General features: G+C 36.3%; 1 long non-coding RNA gene across 1 annotated transcript in view; it reads left to right on the forward strand.

Annotated features, from left to right (window-relative positions):
- The window catches only part of LOC306666385, a 45788-nt gene extending 29356 nt beyond the window's left edge, over positions 1–16432 (forward strand). Inside the window, exons 5-6 of the long non-coding RNA XR_013765294.1 lie at positions 15378–15530; positions 16270–16432. This is a non-coding gene — a long non-coding RNA (uncharacterized lncRNA). The remainder of the gene's footprint in view (positions 1–15377; positions 15531–16269) is intronic.
- Positions 16433–17511: the final 1079 nt, after the last annotated feature.

The following is a 17511-nucleotide window of genomic DNA, read 5'->3' on the forward strand; positions in this document are numbered from 1 at the left end:
GTGGGACTTGGGCATCTTAGTGGCATGGTAAGCCATGCTGAGCTTCTTTACAAGCCTTTCTTGTATCCTGATGCTCTTGGGAATCATCTTTCTAATAAAGCTCACTATACAAGGTATTCTGCATATTTTTGTTTTTTGTAAACTAAAGGAGTCAAATACAAGGGTCTGCTCATGGAGTCTGGAGATTAAATGATTGAATAGTTTATTATTCTTTTATAGAAATTCAAGATTCTAATAAAATTCTTACAAGGATGAATCACCCTCTATGTTTGTTCTCAATGCCACCAGTGATAGAAACAGCATCTAAAATTTCCTCCTGGGGTAATTATAAGTAACACCAATTAAGATCATTGAGGCTTATGTTTTAGTTAAATCCAAAAGGATTATACATACAGACCTTATAATATCTTTGTTTAAATAATAACTTTGGGATTAAAAATTGTGCTGCTTTAAAATACCCTAATACCTCTTAAAAACTCTTAAAAAGAGTTCAAATGTTAAAAATAGTATTATTTGTAGGGTAAAGTTTTCTATGATTTGGTTTTCATGGGTCTGATATCTTTGATCATAATAGAACAACAAATAGGTTGACTGCTCTTATTGTACTAGGTTTGTAGTTTAGAGAAACAGTGTCATGATGCAGTTACCCACCCGTTTACAGTAAGAGGAATATGGAATCTGGGGCTTTGGAACTCTCTTATTGCATCTTCCTACTATAAAATTAGAATACTGAGTTACAGTGAGATAATTCTAATGAAGCAAAGCATATTCACCCTTCAGCCCCTCAAAGAGCACTCTGCTAATGCGGTCTCCTTTCTTTAACGATTCAACCCAAATCGGTGATGACCTTTCTAATGAAACATAAAACCTACAATATGCAGCCTTACTAATATATTCTAATGCAATTAGGTCACACAAAAGGCTTGTTAAGTTTGTAATGTCTGCTTTCACCTTTACCAGAATTCCTAGTTATATTAGAAGTGTGTCATTTTCTACTATATCACTGTTATTCTACCCTGAATAGTTTTTTTAAAATAAAACTTCTCCTATACACTATCACTTTATAAAATCCAGTGTTTTCTTTTATCTACATCTCCAGAAATATTGTGTTTGATGATTAAAAAATAGAAAGATAAGGAGTGATAAAATTTACAGCTTAATATCCAAGTTATATATTATCAGACTGATATTTAAAAATCACTACATGCATTCTTAGAAAGACTTAGTTTTATGAATGTATTGAACAGTTTTACATTTAGTAGGGTATTGTAGTTGTACTTATTAAATGATCTACTCATTAGCAATAATGAACTACTTAGAACTGCTGATGCTTACAGGGTTGTTACCTTCCTAAATAAGCATCCATATCATTGCCAGTATCTTATAGTAGCTAGAAATGAGCTGCCTGATGAAAACTGACATTTCAGAAGTGCACCCTGGTTCATTTGGAAATATATCCACCATCTTCCATGTATATGATTGCCTTACATATACACAAAAACACCCAATGACCTCTAAATGTAGAATTACTATTTTGCATGAATAAATATGGGGAGGACAGAATCAAAGCCCTTTGAACTGCATGTGTACCATTTTATTCTCTTATCTGGCTATACATGGCAATTTATAAGCTGAAGTTTCTGGAGTTGCCTCTCCAGCAACATGCCTGGTCAATGGTTCTCTAGAGATAGGAGATTGCTTACTTCCCATGTGGAATTTATGTAACATAGATAACTGTCTGCCAGGAACTAAGCTGAACCCACAAAAGTTATTGAAGGTGTGAGATTAGATCCAGCCCTAGTGGAAGAGGGATCCCAGAGGGGATTCCAAGGGAGCCAGCTCTGCTGAGGCGGCACACATGACCGGGCTCCTCTGCAGGGAAGTCTGGCTGGCATCTCTACAGTCAGCCACCACCAGGCGCATGTTGCTGCAGGCACATCAGAATCTCTTAATGTACTGAAGAAGAAAGGGGGTGAGGACAGCAGGGAAGGGAAACCAGGGGGAAAATGTATAAAAAATTCACTACGTAAATTAGCTGGGCTTCTTGCTGTAAAAACTAACAATTTCATCTGAATATGAATCCAGGGCTCCTTCTGCAAGTGCCTGGAGGAATTTCATCACATAATCCACAAGGTAATTATTAAAAATGCATAGATAGTGTAGGTACCAAAAGAAAAAAAATCTTGTCTCCAGAAAAACATTAAAAGGTCTGCATATGTCAATGAATTAGAGTCTGTTTGCTTCTAACAGCTGCTATTTTGGGAATTCCTCTGAGGATGTTTAAAGAGCAAGTTTTGTATATTGAGGTGGCTGCTCCATTGTTGTGGACAGTTGAAACCAGAGTAGGCTATTGAGGGGAGCTAACGGTTTTGGCACTGGGTTTGGGTGTTAAGTATCAACTAACATGTTTATGCCCGCCCTTCAGATGTCCACATACAAAGACCCCTTTCTCTCCCTTCTGGCAGGAATCCAGGCCAATCTTGGAATGCTTAGTCCCCCGCCCATCATTAAGGGCCCTGTGTTAATCGTGGGGCTTCATCTCAGAAGCACCCTGGAAAGGAATGCTCACTGACCCACAGCATCCACATTTCCGCCTCTCTGGAAATTACATGCACATGAACATGGGGTTCTGAAGCAGAAATAAGAAACAATCAAGCTTAAGTCCACATGAAACTACTTAGAGGTTTAATATTTTAGCCATGCTAGTGGGCAGATCATTGGGTTGTTGCCATCTTTAAAAAAAATCTGTGTTATATTTGAGGGATATGATATATGTATACATACATATAGATGAGGTTCTTTCTTATTATTTCTATGGGGAACACAGATACCATATACCGTATTCAGTAGCAAACCTTAGTCTGCTAAAATTATGTTGGCCTGATCTAAAATAATATGTTCAAATTGGATTTTGATAAATAGGATGATAAACAAGCAGGCTGAGAAAATATTACATCTTTCCCTATAACTTCAAGCCAAGTATTGTAGCTGTGCTCATACAATTGAAAAACATTTTACCTTCTTTTGTCGTCTATTTGGCATCAAAATTATCTTGCAATTCTGTAGGCTTTGCTGAGACTGAGGATTTTAATGAGCTGCATGTTTATAAATTTATTAAAATAAAATTCACTATCAATGGAGAAGAGATGTTTGGGTCATTCTACTAGTGAACAATTTTCAGAGTCTTTTTTTTAAAATAAACAAAAAAGGAAGTAAACAGTTTCTTTTGTGAATGTTGCAGGTGGTACCTTTCATTCATTATTGGAGAAAGAGTTAAACACGGTCTCACATCCAAATTATTAGGGTTTTAATATCTTATAAATTATTACTTATTTTCTTAAAATTGTGACTACTATTATAACTCTCCTTCTGGGCTTAATATATTTGTTTTTATGACTTGAATATGAGTCTTGAGTCCTTAGAAAACTGAAGAATTTTCTCTTCGATGCTGATGATTTTTCATATTTATGTTGTCCAAATTTCATTTTTTCCTTCAAGGTATTAATGCAAAAAAAGGATAATTTGCTTATTATTTTTTTTAAATATCTCTTGCATTAGCTTTATTTGTTATGCCTGGGTTATGTTGCCAGTGTGGTGTCTTTTCAGGACTGATATTTCCTCCGCCAGTTGCTACTGTATTTACTGTTTAGTCCCTTAGATCATGTCATCCTTTAGATCTTATGTTCTATGGAACTGCTGCCACTCTGATATTTCAAGTACCCCATTTGCCGACCACAAACCATGATCTTTTTCTTTTCTCACTTGCCACATCTCTTCCTCATCCAGATAAGGACCTCTAGTTCCTTGAATGCTGTACCTTCTAACTTTCTCTCTCTCTCTCTCTCTTCTTTCCTAATGAACTTAGGTTTTGTACTCCATTCTCTTACTTTTTCTCTTGTCTAACCACTTGTCCCAGGGTCTTACAACCTGCAGAACCCTGACAATGGTTCAGTACAAATCTTTGCATCCTTGAATACAATGTCAGGTCATTGTCCCCTGCTAGAAAAAGACAGTTTGTCAAAGCAGGGAATTGATAATCAACCCTGAGAGCTCTTTTCCCAGTTCCCTTCCTTACTATGTTGGTGTCTTTTTTTTCTTTCTTCTTCTTTTTTATTTTTTTAGCTAAAAACTTTCTAAATTTGTTCTGTCCTCATTTTCCCTATTGTCATGCCCTTAGTCCAGGCTAGTATTGTTGCCTTTTGTCAACTCAACTGAGCTTGCTTGCTGATGGCCTTGCTACCTTCATTCTTGTCCTCCTGCTATTCAGGCTCTACACAGAAGACAAAATATTCTTCCCCCCACCCCCGTGGTGCTGAGAATTGAACCCAGTGAATGCTATTCTACTGAGCTACACCCCCAACTCTTTCCATTTTTTATCTTGAGATGGGGTCTTGCCCAGGCTGGTCTTTAACTTGCTATCCTCTTGCCTCAGCCTCCTGAGTCACTGGAATTATAACATAATAATCTTTATGCATTTCAAACATCCTCTCTTCTAATACCATTTAGTGACTCCTTTTTGTTTTAGGATAGAATCCAAACTTTTACAGATGGCATAAACTCCTATGTGATCTGGCTCTTTTCCATATCTCCAATTTCACCTCCCATATCTTGTATCCTTTCTCCAACTTCAGAAATACTAATAGATTTCTCTGTTCTACAAATGCTTTCTCTTCCCCTTGGGTATTGTCATTCTCTCACTCCTCTTCACTCTTACCTCCAACTTTCTTTTTCCTGGTGAACCACTTTTATATTATTTTTCAAGGAATTCTTTCCTAAGACCTGCTCCCCACCCCCTGCCAAATATCCAAGTCATGCTCCTACTATGTGCTCCCTGGGAATTCTATATCTCCTCCATTATAATTCTTAGTGCACTATATTTTAATTGCTCATTTGTTTGCATTACCACTATTTTATAAAGTCCATGAAGGTAGGGACAAACTTTTGTTTCCCTATACATAGCACAATGGTTCTATGATAGTAGTTGGTAAATAAATATTTATACAGAGAGTATAGAGTTATGGGTTCAAATTCTGGACTGCCAATTACTTGGTGAACTGCCTTGAGTAAATTTCTCACCCACTCTTTGTCTAGCTTTTTTATCTTATCATGAAAATAATAATACTAGTGACTTTATATGATTGTTTTTAGCACTGAGTTAATAAATGTCAAGTGTTTAGAATACTGCCTTACACAGAGTAAGCGCCCAACTGATTAGTATTATCTTGCATTCAATATAGTAATTTAAAAATGAGGAATCTACTATCTATCCATGCATCCATTACTAGCTGAAAACAAGTGTATCATTACATACCTTTATGAACCAGTTGTGCATATTAAATTGAATCTGTGACCCAATAAGTTGTATGAAATGATAGGTTAATTAGTAATATAATTGTCACTCTAGATTTTCCCTCTGAATGGCATGGCTAGTGCCATCCTGCACACTGACCTGTGTCATTTTTTTCTGTGTATTCTTAACAGTGACCTCACCCAGCAGCCCCAGCAGTAATTTGACTTCCCAGCTCACTGTGTCTGCCTTCATGCCAGGCTTTAAAACCTGGTAGTACTAGACCTGCTGATTTTCAAATTAGGGGTTTCCATAAGTTTTTGAGCCTTGGGCTGCTTCTTCATCTACACAGGTTGGCCTGAGGCTGAGGCACTCACACATTTATGTGATACAGAGGAGATTTCCAATCATCTTTAATATATAAGAATATAGAAGCTTGCAAAGGCTCAGTTATTTGTCCAGAGATGTGCAACAGTTAATACTGAAGTCAGGGATTCACAATAAAACAGTACTGCAGTATAGTATTAGAAAAGAACAACCCAGGTATGGGAATATAAATATGGTGTTTGTTTTGAAACTACAATCATGAATTTAGGCTACAGTAGTCTAATTTTCTCATGTAGTGAAAGGAATTGATACAAAGAGATCCTTAAGCTTACTATGTTTGTCTATACATACACATATAAATTATATAGCCTGATGAATAAAATGAAGCATTGGGAAAGACATTAGACAATTTTTGCTACTTCTAGTTGCTTTGGGTCCAGAATTTTTAGTGGTTTTAGTGTTTTGTAGGATGCTAGGATGAGTATTTTTAATCTGTGTCCTCCTTAGCCTTGAGTCTCACACACAAGGTGCTGCCACATGAACTGCACCTACTTCTGTCCCTCTATGACCTGTCAATCTTCTGCTATGTGCCTTCTTCACCCCAGATGACAATGTTTCTTAACTGCCTGGCAATCTAGTGTCTGGTTTCTTCACTGTGCATTCAAGTGATGAAAATCCCCTGTGATCTGACATTTTCTTGGCTTTGATTTACCTTTAACTGTGTGTTAGTCACCTTTTCTGTCTCTGTGACCAAAATACCTGACAAGAACAACTTAGAGGAGGAAATGATTATCTGAGGCTCAAAATTTTGAGGTCTCAGTCCATAGATGACCAGTTCCATTGCTCTGGGCCCAAGGTGAGACACAACATCAAGGGGGAAGGGCCCAGTGCAGGAAAGCTGCTCAGCTCATGATCCCATCAGAAAGCAGGGAGAGAAAGAAAGAAAGGTGAGAAGGAAAGAAAGTTGAAAGAGGGATGAATACTTTCAGGGTACTTCTCCACTGACCCACCTTCTCCAACCACGCCCTACCTGCCTGCAGTTACTGTGTAGTCATTCAAAGTAGAATGGACTGATTAGGTTGAACCTCTCATACTCTAATTATTTTACCTCTTAATATTCCTGCATGAACAGGATATTTTGGGGGACACTTCACATCCAAACTTTAACAAGTCATCTTTCTAGATAATGCTGTTCATTAATTCTTCACTATTGAAACATACCTCCTATGGTGGAAAAGACTGAATTTTTCCTGGTTGTGTTGTACTGGTTCTCTCCTGCCTGTTTCATCTTGACTTCCTCTGTGGGATATGCCTTCTTGCATGTTGGACAAAGTATTCACCCATTTGTAGCCTTTCTTTTTCTTCCGTAATTTCTGACCTTTGAACATTCCTTCTTTTCCATAATTTACCCTGAGCCTTGTGAAAGGAGAGATGTCTTTGTCATTTTTATATCTATTTCCAATACTTCATACAATACCTGGGTCAGGATAGGTGCTCAAAAATATTTGTTTACTTGACCTTAAACTATGCAGATGATTTCAATGTCTAAATCAACAACTCCAAATTTTCTCTATTTCTAGTCTCAATAACATTACTCACTTTCCGTGCATTTGAAATGATAATTTAAAACATGGTCACTAAAATTTAGTACTTGTTGTGTTCTAGCCAGTTCCTAAGCAAGTTAAATACATTATTTCTACTCTACACAACGTCCCTCCAAAGTGCCCATTATTATCAAATGATGTGGAGGAGAAAATAATGGAGGAGAAAACTGATGTCCACCTGGATGTCTGGTAAGCATCTTAAACTTAACATTACAAAACAAACAACCAAAACAACAACAACAAAAAGTAAAATCACCAAACCAAAACAAAAAAAACCCTCTTTCTCCATATCTGCTTGTTTGAAGTCTCTCCCTACTCAGAAAGGAGCACTCCATTCATCCAATTATTTCCCTGCTCACTGCTTTTCTTCCCCACATTCAATCTATAAGTGTGTGTGTCCAGCTGACTGTAAAATACCCGCAAACTGTTCACTTTCCTTCATTTCCACCTCCTAATCCTAGTCCAGGCCACCTTCTTCATCTTTTCTGTATCAGTACCAAGAATTCCTGCTGGATTCTCTCACTTTCCTCTCAGTCCCCTGCACTCCATTTTCCATACTACAGACTATAGTCCTGTACACATGTAGACCAGATCACTTTACATGAATGATAACATCCTGCTCTAATGGCAAAATCTACCTACTAGTTTGATTTGATGCTATTGGCAATGCGTCTGCAGTGTACTCTACTTTGAGTCAAATGTTTGAAAATTTAAATTGGTTAAAAACATAAACTGAAGATTGATTCATTTGTGACAGTCGGCATCAGAATCCACAAGCAAACTTAAGTGATTATTTTGTTAGAGAATCCTACTTTTTATAGTATTCCTTTAAGTAGCAGACACTTAAACTATTAGCTAATTTACCATAATTTATTTATGCAACATTTTAAAAGAATATATCGATTGTGTAATGTGAGAAACATTCATAACCACATATGGATAATTTATGCTGCTTATTTTATTATCCTATTCAAACAAGTACAACATAATAATATTTTTATAGTACTTATATTGCCTATATATTATATTTGTATTACCTATAGTTTTGATTTTCATTGAAATCTAACTAGGGGAAGTACAAATAACCAAAAATGGAAGTAAGGAAACCAAAGGAACTGTCTTTCATTTCTGTGATTCTGCTTTTTAAACCACAACTGTACATTTGAGGTCAGCTTAACCAGTGTTGACTCATCAATGATACTTTCTCTAGTGGTTCAGGGACTCAGATGTACCATCCAGGAAACAGAGGCTTGGGTATTAAGTATAAATCCTGATTATCTTGCCACAGTGTTTGAGTATGTATAATTTTATCTCACATAGATTCATGTTGCTATCTTTGAGAACATATTTCTAATAAAATCCAGTCATTTTTATATTAGAAAATATGACTTTTAATGACAGTGATTTATGAGTAATGCAAATACTCATCTCTTTTAATTAGTGGAGGCAAGTTGCAAGCTGAGAATTGTTAAGTGTCAATGTTTACTTAATTGGGGAATTTTTCACTTCATTGAAAAATATTTACTAATACTATTCATTAAATAATCTGAACTTGCTCTTATGGAAAACCAAAGGTAGAAAATGCCCAAAACAGATTCAATATGAAAGTGTTTCTTGAGATTTTTTCTTTTTGGTAATGCTTTTGCTTATTTTCCCCTGAAGTCTAAGACAAAACTTTTGTATGTTTAAGAACACTAAAAAAATTTCATCTTGAAATTTCTGATATTGGCAGAAAATCTGTGCCTTAGAAGATCTCTTTGCTGATACCTGAAGACTGTATAGTGACTTCATCTGTCAAAATAATTGTATTTTAAAGTACCATTTAAATTAATGGAAAAAAATAGAAATATGAGGAAATTATAAACCCAAATCTCTATTAGAAGTGAGATTATATTTCAGAAATATAAGATGATCCTATTCTTTTGTTTATTTATTTATTATTTGTTTTTTTCAGTTATACATGACAGTAGAGTATATTTTGATGTATTTATACAAACTCGGGGTGCATCTTATTCTAATTAGGATCCTGGTTTTGGGGTTGTACATGATGTAGAGATTCACTGTCGTCTATTCATATACGTACATAGGAAAGTTATGTCAGATTCATTCCACTGTCTTTCCTATTCTTGTACCCACTCCCTTCCCTTCTTCCCCCTTTGTTTAATCCACTGAACTTCTATTCCAACACCACCATTGTGTTTCCGCATCTGCAAATCAGAGAGAGTATTCAACCTTTTTTTTTAATTTTTAAAGATTTTTTTTAAAATTGGTTATACATGAAAGTGGAATGCATTTTGACACATTGCAACCTTTGTTTTTGGGAATTGGCTTATTTCACTTAGCATAATAGTCTCAAGATCCATCCATTTACCTGCAGAAGTCATAAAGTCATTCTTTTTGTTTAAGTTCTTCTCCTTTATCCACCATTCCCCTTCCCTTTTTTTCCCTCCCTACCTCCCTTGTTTTTTGAATTCTTCTTACTCTTCTCAGCTCTTATGCCCAAGGTTGCATCCTAGGTAATTTTTTTCCCTTATAAAAATCTGATTATTTTATTTCTGTACCTTGAAATCTTTGATGGTCACGCCCTAGCAAATTTAAACTCTGTTGCAGAGTCTTTTTCAATGGACATTTCTGTCTTCATGTGCTGTGGGCAGTGCCACATGGGCAGTACTGTGCAGTGGTTAGAACGTATGTGCTAGTGTCTGGCTATCTGTGTTTCTGAATTAGTTTTGCCCATGTTGAACATATTTTTTTTTTTTAGCTTTTCTCAACCTCTGTTTTTTCATCTGTGAAACTTGAATTATTCTGAAAGTTGCTTTGAGGATTAAGTGAACTAATGTTGCATGTAAAGTGTTAAACGAGTAGATGTTAGCTATACAACATTAATAAAATAAAAAAACCCTCTTCCACTGTGCACATAGAGAATTTCTGCAGAATCCACATATTGTCTTGCCTCATGGGCATGTGGAGCACGTGTGCACATGTGCAGAATACCTTTGCACATGGGCAGCAACTCAATATCCTTTCTCTGGTGAAATTTCTCAGAGACAGATTAAATGTATGACACTCTTCTCTGTGATTCAGTGGACCCTGTACAAACCTTATTGTAGCCTCTGTTTTAGTGTTCACAATTGTTTATATATGTATGTCTTCAGACTGTCAGAGTAGATGGTTTTATTCATCTTTTTATTTCCCTCAGTGCCTATCATATAGGAAGTGCTCAATATACATTTGATAAAGGAAGGAATTAATTGTGGCACTCTTTTTTTCTTGGCTTCATGTTGTCTCAGTACCATAAAAGATTCTTTTTCTTCTGAAAGATAATAGTAGTCCAAAGGGAGATTTCATAATTTTGTGAATTGAAAAATAGCCACAGTTCGTTTGGGATGCACATCTCTTTTATTCTCTGGGAACTTCTATCCTGCTGATGTGAGCAAAATGAATACAGTGTTACCCTGATAAAAATTAGCCTAGGTTAGGTTCTATTTGATTTATTTAGAAAATGTGAAATATCCAGACAAAAAAAATTTTAAAGATAATTCTTTCTCTTCTCCTATACTATTCTGTTGATACATTATTACCCTTTTATACTAAATCTTGCTGATAGCAAGGGAAATTGTTCTGTACTAGGTAGGCATTGTGAGATTTTTTTTGGTCTGGTCATGCAATTATCAGTACTGCTGAATTGGAGGAAAATGTCAAAGCAGGTGAAGTTTGGGTTTAGAGCCCCTACCTCCACCCTGCCTCTTCCTGTGGAATCCTCTTATTTTTATGATGACCTCTGCTTGCCCAGCTTAAACTGCCAGCCATCCTCCCCAAGAATCCTGCTCCATGCCTTTCCCCACACATTTTTGAGGGAAGTTTAGTGATTATTACACTCAATCCGAGCTGTACCTGGATTCCCATCTCAAGTAAGTGATCTGCACCATAACACACAGGCATTAAAGCTTTGGACCATAGAAGTTGAATTCAGTGCTGGCAATACCATAACCCTCAACACGACTGCAGGTCAGAGGATTAACTGAGACTATCAATAATTAACTGAATGTTCAAAAATAGCTAGCACAGAGGATTTTGAATGTCTCCACCGCAAATAAATGATATATGTCCGAGGCACTAGATATGCCAATCACACTGATCAAGTCATTACATATTGTATACATGCGTTGAAACACCACATGGTACTCCATACCTATATACAATTACTATGTGTCAATAAAAAATAAAACAATGCATTTTTAAAAAGACTGTGCAGTTCTACTGTCATGTGTAATTAAAAAGACTCCCCCCCCCCAAAAAAAAAAAAAAAACCCACAAAAGACTATGCAGGAGACATTTTATTAACTCTGCTAACAGTGAAGGATCCCTGGAGTGTTCATACTCTCTACTGTCATTGGAAAAGCCACAATGAAAAAGCAATTATTCCTTCATTCATCGTGGTATATTAAAAGGAGCATAAACTCTGAAGTCAGGAAGACCTGGGTTTAAAGTTTCTCCCACAAGTCCTGTTGTGATTGCACAACTCTTTCTGAGTTTCAGTCTCCAGCTATAAATTGAGAATGATTCCACCTACTTAGGGAGTAGGTTAAAGATAAAATGTTGACAAATAGCTTAGAAATAGACCTGGCATACAAAAGTATATCATCAATAACAGACACAACTATTATTTTTTACTTTTCATATTTTAATCAAGAGTTAACTTCATCCCTTTTATGTAACTGAGTATGTAAGTAATCACATATATCTATTTTAGTCCAAACTTTTGGTCTCGTCAGCATTCAAACCTTCCAGACACTTTCTACAAATACTGTTCTACCTTCAGTTAGGAACAATCTCTCTGGAGAAGGGAATAAAGGACGTAAGTGGAAAAGGACAGATTGTCATTGGGAAACAAAATTGATAACCTGTTCTGGAATGCAATGTGCCATCATGAAAATGATTTAGAGACTGTAGAATCTGCCAAAGTTAATCAAAGAGTATTAACAGCTTTTTGAAATCCTTTATATTTGTGTGTGTGTGTGTGTGTGTGTGTGTGAGAGAGAGAGAGAGAGAGAGAGAGAGAGAGAGAGAGAGAGAGAGAGAGAAATAGGAGGAGGAAAGATGTCATTTGGTTTGGTAGCTAAGTGTTCAAAAGCAGAAATGTGAAAAGCCCATAATGTTTAACCTGGATTATCAACTCCAAAATATTGTGAATTGACTCTAGGTTTAACACTGATCTCCTTTCCTCTTTTAAAAAAGTAGTAAAGGTCCAAAATAAAAAATAAAACTTCTCAACTTAGGTCTCACACAGCTGCTGTTCAGGAATACTGGAGTGCCTACTCATTTGAAAATGTACAATTAGGGTCATTAACATACCACCTTTAAGTATTTTTCCCTAAGGGTATTTGTTAACTGAAACCCATTGTAAGAACATTTGCTCCATTTTCTACATCATTTGTATGTCTTATTCTGCTGTACATGTTAATTGCACACATTGCTTATATCTTTGCAAGGAGGACTTTTTGAGACTCTTTCATAGACCTTTGATTAACTCTCAATGGCTTGAAGTCTGTATGTCAGGGATCATTCAGGAACTCTGTCCCCCTCAAAAGACAGAGCTGAGTCCGCCAGGGGAAAAATGCCAAGTTTCTTTTTTGGATGGAATTTCTTCAGTCAAGATTGCTTTTTGGCATATGTAAGGAAAATGCATTATCCAGCCCCATTTATTTTACTATTTAACCAATAAACATCCTTCCCAAAATGGACTCTGTAGTGTAATTTCTGCTACATCAATTTGCTCTTAACAAGTATGATGGTCAAGCCGTATATAGTACAGTTGATATTAATGTTGTTGGGACTCAGAGTAAGTATAAGTGCAATTTTTAATTTATTACATTTACTTCATTCAGATTTAATTATAATTAGAAGGTTGTGACAAAATGCTTGGTATTATCATATAAAACAAAACTATATGCCCTTGCACAAACAGTATTTAATATGTCAATCTAACAAAATAATGGATAATGAATCGATAATGAGTAGATCCAAGTGTTCAGGTAGGATTTTTTTCAGATTAAGTACTTTTGTAATACATGAAATAAATTGAATATACCTTGGATCCATTTCTAAATTATTAATATTAAAAATATGTATTATTTGGAGCAGTGTTTCTCAGTGTGAATTTGAATCATTGGAGGGCTTGTTAAAGCATTGCTGGCTTCTCTTCCTCCCCTCCTCTCACCCTGCAACTCCTCAGCCTGAAAGTTTTGATTCAGTAAGTCTGTGTGGGACTGAGAATTTGCGTTTCTAGAAAGTTCCCAGGTGAGGCTGCTGTTGCTGGTTGAGGTTCACACTTTGAGAACTATTGATCCAGACATTGTGGGTGTAAAAGAAAGAAGAGAATCTTAGGAAACACATTTTAGGATCATCAGCTCAACAGCACACAAACTGGGTAAATTTAAATGAGTTTTCTTTTGGCAGGACTATGTTTACATTTATGAGATAGAAATAAGAAAACTTGTTTTACTTACCTCCCCTGGATAGGAGGGTCAAAGGCCACATTCTGGGTACGCAGAGTAGGAATTGCTGGATGGGATCAATGGTGCTTCTCAAGCTATTATTTATAAAAGGGCACTTTGAATTAATTGAGAAAACCTGTACTACAGAATGGGCATTCAGATCTCTCAGTTTTCTAAGAATTGTCTTAATTTATATGCTGCATAAATAGTGATATTTGTAGAGAACCTCAGGACTCCAATACATAATCAGGTCAGAGGAACTGATTAGAAAGACAGTAAATTAATATTTCTTTTAGTAACTAATTATGATAGAAACTTGGTTCTGAGACTGCATTTATTGAAGAAGACCCCTGTCTTCTCTCATTCTTTTGCTTTTTCAGGAAACATTAAGTGAGGGACCACTGTGTGTCAGATGCTGAGCTGGGAAGTATTGTCACAGAGATGCATTTACTATGCTTGCATCCTATTTAAACACACTTGCTTATAACTCAAAGTGGTGAGAACTGTTTCACAGAGAAAAGTGCCAAGCAGTTTGAGAACACAGCTGAGAGAGGACCTGATTCTGCCTGAAGGGGTCAGGGAAGTCTTCCAGTTTAATGTTGTTGTTCTCTTTAAAAACTGAATGTAAGGATATCATGGAGTTGGTTCCAAAGTCCCAGCCAAATACACACACTACTCATTTGAAAGAAAGTGAAGAGTTGAATAGAAAGAAATGCAGTATTTATTTAAGGAAAACAAGCACCCTACATCATTATAAGATTCCTTCCACTTTAAATACATTTGCTCCCAGGCATTAAGTAGGTTTGTTGGTTTGTTTGTTCATTCGTTCACTTACCTGCCCACTAATCTAGCCTCTGCATTAATCCCCTGGCACAAATATTTCAAGGTTTTCCAAAGCACCTAAAACAATATCTCAATTAATTTTTATGACTGAGAAGTTCATAATAATATGGTCCTTCCCTCCCTTACCTCTTGCCACTTTCCTCTAAACTCTCTTGAATCACACTGGCTGCCTCTTGTTCCTCAAACCAGCCTTGATGTTTTTATCAATGCCTTTGTATTTGCTGTTTCTTCTGCCTGACTCTCTGTGTGGTTAACTTTTCTCATCCTTCTGGTCTCAATGTATATGCCATCTCTTTAAAATGTCTTTTTGCTGATTGAATCCAAGGTTTGTACCACCTCACTCTTATGACTCTTTATTAGACCAACCTCCCTCTGTTCCTTTGCAGCATCTCATAGGTCTTAATAACATAGTGGTTTGTTACTTGTTTGTTCTCTGCCTCCTTTATTCTGTTTTGGTAGGCAAGTATTCTACCACTGACTCTCTGTTCCAGCTGGGGATCTGGAGTGGGGGCAGGGGACAGACAGAAACAGAGAGAGGATTGATTTTCAATACCCATTTGTAGAATGAATAAGTATTTTTAGAATGTCAGATTATTAGAAAAGTGATTGTCAGTACCAAGCTTGAGGTGAAGCTGAGAACTTTTTTTCTTGGAGCACAATTAAGGGGAAACTGAATGCTAATCAAGTGCTCAGCTTTCTGAGTAGTGAGTTTGGGGTTTAAGAACTTCTACCCTGTGACTTGGCTCTCAGCAAGAGCAAAGGGGAATTTGCCTATTGGGAATATAGCCATGATACTGTTGTTACTCTTTGCTTCATCAGGTAACCACCATCCCTTCTGTGAGGGTTGCCATTATAGATTTGAAAAAATATTCTGGGGAGACCATGAGGACTCTACCTAGAGTAAGACTATTCTCTAAGATAGCCAACCAGCAAGGATTTCTTGAAGACCCAGAATGCCTCACCGTAGCAAAGGTAATTTGGTGTCTTAGCCTGTTTTGTACTGTTTTAACAGAATACCTGACACTAGATAATGTGTAAAGAAAAGGGGTTTGTCTCATGAGCCTGGTGGCTGGCTGGTCCAAACAGCAAGGTGCTAGCATCTAATGAGGGTCCCCTGCCTGCATCACAACATGGCAGAGAAGCTGACAAAAAACTGGCAGCAGGCAGAGGGGCATGTGTGTGAGCAAGAAAACAAAAACCCAAACCTTGGATGGTCCTGGATCCCTCTTTTGTAGCAGTCTGTTTTCGTGGAAATGAACCCAGTCCTGAAAGAACTACATTAATCTTTTCCAAAGTTGCTGCCCATGCTGTAATCATCTTCCCCCAGGCCCTATCTCTTAAAGATATACTGTCTCTCAACACTACCCAGTTGGGGTCCAAGCTTCTAACACATGAACTTTGGGGAACCAATCATATCCAAAATGCAGTGTAGGCTATGTTACATTTAAATTCAACCCAATAGGCATTTTTTTTTTTTAAAGAAAGTGTCTTGTACTTGATATTAATCAGAGAGGCAATCAAAAGGAATGGAGATTTTTGAAATGTAGTCCCTGTCTTTAAGATGCTTCCAGCTTAGGTGGAGAATAGGAAATGTGGCAACTGTTAAATCAAAATGTGAAGGGATTTGTAATCATAAAATGTAACGAGCAAATTGGATTTTGAATTTTTCAGGACTGAATGTTATGTTCTTTTTTTCCCCTTTATTTTGCAGTACTGGGAATAAATATTATATTCTTATAGGATTGCTCTGTTCCTATTGACGACTAGCCATGGCTTTTGACATAAAAGAACACGTGGCCTAATCTAAAGCAGAGTTATCTGGTAGAACTTCCTTCAGTCTAGGAATTGTTTTATAATCTGTGCTGTAAAATAAGGTCGCCACCAAGTACACATGGTTTTAGAGCACTTGAAATGTATTTGGGAAGCTGAGAAAGCAAAGTTTTAATTTAATTTATGTTAAACTAAATTTAAAGACTCACTTAGGGTTAGTAGCTATTGTATTGAACAGCTCAGGTCCAAGGGGAAGAAGAAAATTTGTGTCCATGTGACCAGTTCTAAAAATATCTATGTTGAAAAACATTTTTATTTATTATCAGAAATAACTTATTAGAGATAATACTGTGGTAAAGACTGTGTTTATTATAATAAAGTAATAATTCTGAATAATGTGTTTGAACCATCTATATTACCTTTAAGATAAAGTGGCTTAAAGGAATGTTTGTTTCTATTTTTAAAACATGTATTCTCAAAAATACTCTATTTCTTAAGTTTGCAAACTTTGGTGCTGAGACTTCTATAATTTTCAAATGATTGTGATGACAGAAGGAAAAAAGTAATTGGAATTTTAGTTGAAGTGGGTACTCTGCAGAATTTTCTTTCACTAATTTAAATAAATCAACATTTTTCCTTGTATGTAAAATTTTTGAAATAAATGCAAAATTGTGTTAAGAAAGGGCTCATAAATATCCATGTACTTTCTGGATATCATTTACTTAAAGGGCAAGGGGCAGGGCTATAGAAAAAAGTTTTCTGCTAAAATTTGGGAATAGTCTCTAAGATTAGAGGACTGTCAAAGACATAATATGCATAATCTATTCATCACAAATGTCCAACAAGTATAATTCAGATCAATAACCCACCAGAATCTAATCAATATCTATAAGGACATACTCATTCACCAACCCTGCCCAACTCACCCACCATCTCGTTGCAAATCTTGCTTCTACTCCCCTAGCATATTGAGCAACCTCAACATGTTCCTGCAAAGTATTCTTACCAACTAGCATAACTCATGAAATGGAAGGTCTTAGAATCTTCAAAAGCTCTTTATAAGTACAAACCCCAGCTAACCTACCAAACAAAACCTGCATGGCATCTCAGGTAAAAAGTACCATTAAAGACAATGGAGGCAGTTTTATCTGAACAAACTGAACAAACTTCCCTCTTGTTTTGC

The sequence above is a fragment of the Sciurus vulgaris genome (assembly GCF_902686455.1).
Source record: "Sciurus vulgaris genome assembly, chromosome: 7".
Taxonomy (NCBI): Eukaryota; Metazoa; Chordata; class Mammalia; order Rodentia; family Sciuridae; genus Sciurus; species Sciurus vulgaris.